The sequence below is a fragment of the Gadus chalcogrammus genome, chromosome 16 (genome assembly GCF_026213295.1).
Source record: "Gadus chalcogrammus isolate NIFS_2021 chromosome 16, NIFS_Gcha_1.0, whole genome shotgun sequence".
Classification (NCBI taxonomy): Eukaryota; Metazoa; Chordata; class Actinopteri; order Gadiformes; family Gadidae; genus Gadus; species Gadus chalcogrammus.
This window is the reverse complement of record NC_079427.1, coordinates 3,615,341-3,621,371: the sequence shown is the minus strand read 5'-3', so window position 1 is coordinate 3,621,371 and position 6,031 is coordinate 3,615,341.

The window sequence follows — 6,031 nt, the reverse complement described above, 5'->3', positions numbered from 1 at the left end:
AGAGCGATAGAGCAACAGTCAGGGAGAGATAGAGAGAGCGATAGAGCAACAGTCAGGGAGAGATAGAGAGAGCGATAGAGCAACAGTCAGGGAGAGATAGAGAGAGCGATAGAGCAACAGTCAGGGAGAGATAGAGAGGGAGTGATACGGAGAGAGAGACGGACAGAGAGAAAGAATTTCCGTTAAACAGAGAAAGAGACAGACAAGAAGAGATTCAGAGACAGAGAGGGAGGCAGGACGACTGACAGAAAGTAAAAGAAAGAAAGTGAAAGAAAGAAAGAGAAGCAAGCAGAGAGTCAGAGATACAAAGAAACGGGCAAAGAGAAAAAGAAGAGAGACTGAGAATAAAGTTAGGTCCGGGAGGACTCTGGACTCTGGTCTCTCAGTTGTTCTGATGTCCCATCACAAGGCGACGTAGGGCTCGACCCTCCGGCGGACCGCTGAATGCTTCTGAAGTCCTCCGATATTCCTACGTCTCTAGCCGGGAGAATGTGGAGGAGTGGGGAGATGAAAGGGGGAGGAGAAAGGAGGGGAGGGAAGAGAGAGAGGGAGGGAGGGAGGGAGGGAGGGTGGGTTGGATTGAGTAGCAAGAGTTGTTTTTGTTCAGAAACAAGAAACACAAATAGGTGGTGGTAGTGACAGATTGTTTTACCGTCTTGTCAGTTTGTTTTTCTATCAGTCTGTCTAACTGTTACACTTCCTGTCTGTCGTTGCAGTTTGGTTTCAGCAAAACTATGCTTTGGTTTTTTTTTAACTATGGGCACACTTAACAGCATTTTTCTTTTTCTAGATAAAAATAAGAAGAGAGAAAAGGCAAAACATGCGATATCACCGCGTCAATGATTCAACGTGCGCAGCCACAGCCAAGCCACCCAATCGTCATGAATGGGAGTACATTCCTCCAACACCATCGCCCCACCGTCTTGACAATGTTCAAACCCAATTGATCTAAACTAAATGGGGGCATTAATAAATAAATAAAAATTTGGAAAGCATCAGAGGTTGTTCAAACCAAATAATGGATGTTCAATTATGCCACGACTTACATGTGTTTATTGATACAAAATGAAAAGCTGCTTTCTTTTTTCTCATTTGTGTATCTTTAAGTGAAGTTATTTGGAAGTTGGACCTGTTGCTTTGTGAGAATAAAACTAAAAAGAGGCATGATAATTCTTCATACGAGAATAGACATACATTCGAGACCTAGCAATTTGTTGGGTTGTCAGTCCCATAACATTTCAGACACCCACGTCTCTTATCTAAAAATCGAATCACTGTTTTAACTTGACAAATGTTCGAGCCAGAACCGAGATAACGCCCTCGCTCATTCAGAAAAAAATCTGAAATGTTTTCGTCTGTATATATTAAAAAATGTCAGTTATCCATTTAAACAGCAAAACATATGGACATACCGCTACCTGATATACTGTAAGTCCCAAAATATACTACAAATAGATAACGAAACAACCTAAATGAAACTATTTAAGCCAGGATTACTACTATAGCCAGAAAATCTAGATGCCCGAGCACTTGCTAGTCGCCAGTATGCCCGCTGTTGTGTTTGATAAGTGAGATAAGATGCGTGTGTACATGAGGTCGGAAGGTTTTATAGTTTCCTGAGTCTGTTCCAAATGAATGACATTCCTGATGTCCTTGCTGTTGTTATCTGTGTCTGTGTGTTTCATGTCTGAAGGGGTGTTACACAAAGTACATCAAAACTGTGGGACATGTGTTGCCGACAGGCACAGACAAATGCTCTGACGGCACAGATTAGGAATGTGATAAGAATTTCAATCTACATATTCTTGTGAAAAAATAGTTTTACTCACGTTTTGAAATGATACACAGTATTTTGTCTTACTTATGTGTGTGTTTAGTCAACGTATGAAAACATTGCATACCATTCTGTATAGTAAAATTAAATATAGGATATCTTGGTCGAGTGCTGACAGTAGAAAATAAAAGAAAGAATTAAGTAAACAATTCATCCGATTTATATTGCCTGGAAAGGAACTAGTAAAGAATGAGGCTACACCATAATACAAATCTGGGCAAGTTACAGGATGCACATTAAAGGCTTTCCGGTTGGTTTAGCATGAAGGTTAATTACTTGATAGAGAAAGGATAAAATAATAGACCAGAATAATTATAAAAATGGGTAAAAAAAGATTTGTCTCTCAGATCTTCAGATTGCAAAAGGAGACGGTGAGAATATTCCAGAATTAATTCCAGACATGATATATGACACTCTCCTAACTTAAATCCTACCAGGGGCCTAATCTATACACTATGAAAATCTGAATGGTATTTTTCAACAGGATTAAAGAATGTTATTAAAACCATTCCAAATAACAGACCTACAGTAGCTCTGGCAAGATTTCTTTGTTTATTTTAGCATCATCTCAACCAAGTCAAATCAAACTAGAGGACAATTGAAACAGGCAACTGTAAAAAATAAAAAACACAAACGGAGGAGAAGGTAAAATCCAAGCAACAGGACTATATTACTAATGTGAAGACATTAGTAATCTATGCACGCACGGCTGATGCAGAGGCACAGAACTCCCATTAGTCGAGTCTCTTCAAAAGCCTTTAAACAAAAACCTGCAAGCTTAATTCCACAGCCACACACGCATGCACACACACACACGCACGCACGCACACACACACACACACATCCCACACACACACACACACACACACACACACACACACACACACACACACACACACACACACACACACACACACACACACACACACACACACACACACACACACACACACACACTAAAAAAGACACACCCCTACACCCACGCTAAAAGAGTCATTACGAAAAAGTAGGAAGCCAGATCAGAAGGGTTTGATATAAGAGGTGGAAGGAAGGACAGTCTTATTTGTGAAGGTTTAACTACACTTAATGCACATCTCAGACGAGTTGAGGATATCACATTCATCTGAATCATCTTGAGACTTTGCTGAATTAGAGGCTTCTGAATTAGTCGCTGATACAAAATGATGACGCCATCCCCAGCCTAGAGACCTACCAGGAGATTATTACCAGGAGAAGACTGCATTAATGTTAAACATCTCTTTTTTAGTACAATATAAAGAACACATTGATAAACATCTCTTACTTATTACCATCGTACGACATTGAGCTTAAGCATCATTTATTTATAACCAGGTAAAGACTGCATTGAGATAAATCATCATTTATTTATTACCAGGGAAAAACTGCATTGAGATATAACATCTCATGTTTATTCACAGTGATGGCTCGCAATCAGATGAATCATAACTTATTCATTACAAGGTAAAGAACGCATTGAGGTAACTCATCTCTGATTCATAACCGGGGTAAGACCTCCTGGAGCCAAAACATATTCTCCCTTGCAAAGTCAGGCACCAGCAGTCCACACAGACTTTCAGACTATGCCATGTAGTCATATTTGATTTGAAAAATGGGTCTTCGGGATGTGGTGTGTAGGTGTGTAGTTAAGGGGGTGGGTAGGGTTAGGGTTCGTATAGGGGGCAGGGGGGGAACTGTACGTCCACACCAGAAGCGAATTGAGCTACCAAATTGCCGGAAGTCATTCACTTTCTATGGGCAAGAGCGACCAAAGCGACCAAAGCGACCAACGCTACCAGCGGCCAAAGTTGAACGACCAGAGCGTCCAAAAAAAGTTGAAAACGGTTAAACTTTATGCAAATTACTATGACGCGTTTCAGCGGCAAAACACTGACAGCCAATCGGAATGTAGACGCTCTTCGCTTGCGTGGATCCCAGGGAACACCGGCAGGCACTTTAGAATTGTACGTCATGAGCGACTTGAGCGACCCAAGCAAACAGAAATATTGGCAGCAAAACTTTATGAGCGGTCGCTTCTGGTGTGGACGTACAGTAAGACTGTTTGTTCCTGTCAGATATACACTAGGATATCAGCGTATGCAGTACAATAACGCTGACCACACACACACACACACAAACGGAATATGTGTGTGTATGTCACAGTTGACATCAGTCTACAGCCCTGGTCAACAGGGGTCATTACAGAGGTCATCCCAGGGGTCGTGACCCCGTCCCAGAAGAATACCAGTGGACCCAACGCAGGCTTCATAAAATCAGCTATGAGCTATTGGTACAACTCGTCAAACAGGAATACAGAACTTTCAAATAAAGTTGCAGTTATTTGAATTGCTGGGTCACATTGCGTACAGTCCGATAAAGTTCTCCCATTTCGGTCGCATAGTCCGCATACTTCGCATAGTTAACATATTCCTTGCTCTTTGGCAATGTATTGACACAAGCTCCAGGGAGATATCTAACCCCTCACCACGGCCCCCCCAAACATCCTAGTTTCCTATTTCACTGTAGGGAAATTTGTATTTGCCTCTTGCAAACCTAACCCATAACTGTTGACAGACATCTGACAGCAATCCAGCTGGATGTTGTTCATTCCAGTTCAGACCTCATCTTGCCGTGCCAAAGTGTGTTTTGTGTTAAAAAAATTAAAGTGAAACAACATGACAGCCATGGCGGGCCGCGACCACAAGCCTGTCGAAGGGGGATATGAATATGTTGTTGTGGAAACAAAATGTCCCGACATACTATGAAATGTGCAGCTGTAACACATAGGGGGTAAAAAATTGCTATAGCCAATCAATTCCAGAAATATCCAATATCATATTTTACTTGAATAAGAAGTCACACAGCAAGATATACTCAAACCCAATTTCAGGTTGTCGACGTTTGAATGGAAATTTGGATATTACGTTGTGTTGTGTACTCAAACTAAGTATGGGGGCTAATGTTAGGGCCTGAAAAATATGACTTTATATGTAGAGACAGAACCACATTATTGATTATAAGAGAGGGATTGCTTGCCATTACTTAATAAAGAGTATGGAGACTATTGGATAGTATTGGGATGGAAATAAGGGGACTTAACCTGTTATCTAAATGTGTGGGGACTAAACCATATATCTAAACATAAGGGGAGTGAAACATGTGGGTAACATATGATTGAATATACAAAGACTAAACCACATACCTGAATGTGAGGGGACTGGAACATATATTTGAGTGTGAGGGGACTAGAACCATTTGGAATGCGAGAGGACTAAACCAAATAACCTTAACCTAAGGGGAGTGAATCAAGGCCACGTATCTGAATGTGAGAGGACAGGAACATATATCTGCTTGTGAGGGGACCGGAACAGATGTCTGAATGTGAGGGCACTGAAACATATCTGTGAGGGGACTGGAACAGATGTCTGAATGTGAGGGCACTACGACATATCTGAATGTGAGGGGACTGGAACAGATGTCTGAATGTGAGGGAACTACGACATATCTAAATGTGAGGGGACTGGAACATATGTCTGAATGTGAGGGCACTGAAACATATCTGTGAGGGGACTGGACAGATATCTGAATGTGAGGTATCTCGAATGTTAGGGGACTGGAACAAATATCTTAAACTAAGGGTGAAAGCTATGTTTATCAAGGTCAACTGTTTCTGGTATGGAGAGGGGACAGAGCCAAATAATGTTGCAGCAACATGCACCTGCATAACACCATGGCTTAGGAGACGCCTAGTAGCTTAACACACACACACACACACACACACACACACACACACACACACACACACACACACACACACACACACACACACACACACACACACACACACACACACACACACACACACACACACACACACACATCCACCTCTAACCTAATACCTACATGTTGTACATTGCAAAGGAACATAACCATCTTCATCTATCAATCCCCTGAAGTTGCTGCCTTTTCGCTTTTTTCTTTGCCGAATTGAATAATCAATGAAAATGTTATTCATAGGGGGACTTAACACCACAATGCTTTCATTATAACCCATACAAGCTTTGATCTATACTTACTATCAGTTATTCATTGGAAAACCATAAACAAATCCATACCACTACCAATGTTGTCTTCATTGTCTTTTAAAAGACTGGAATGACAGATGGGAGGATTCTCGAT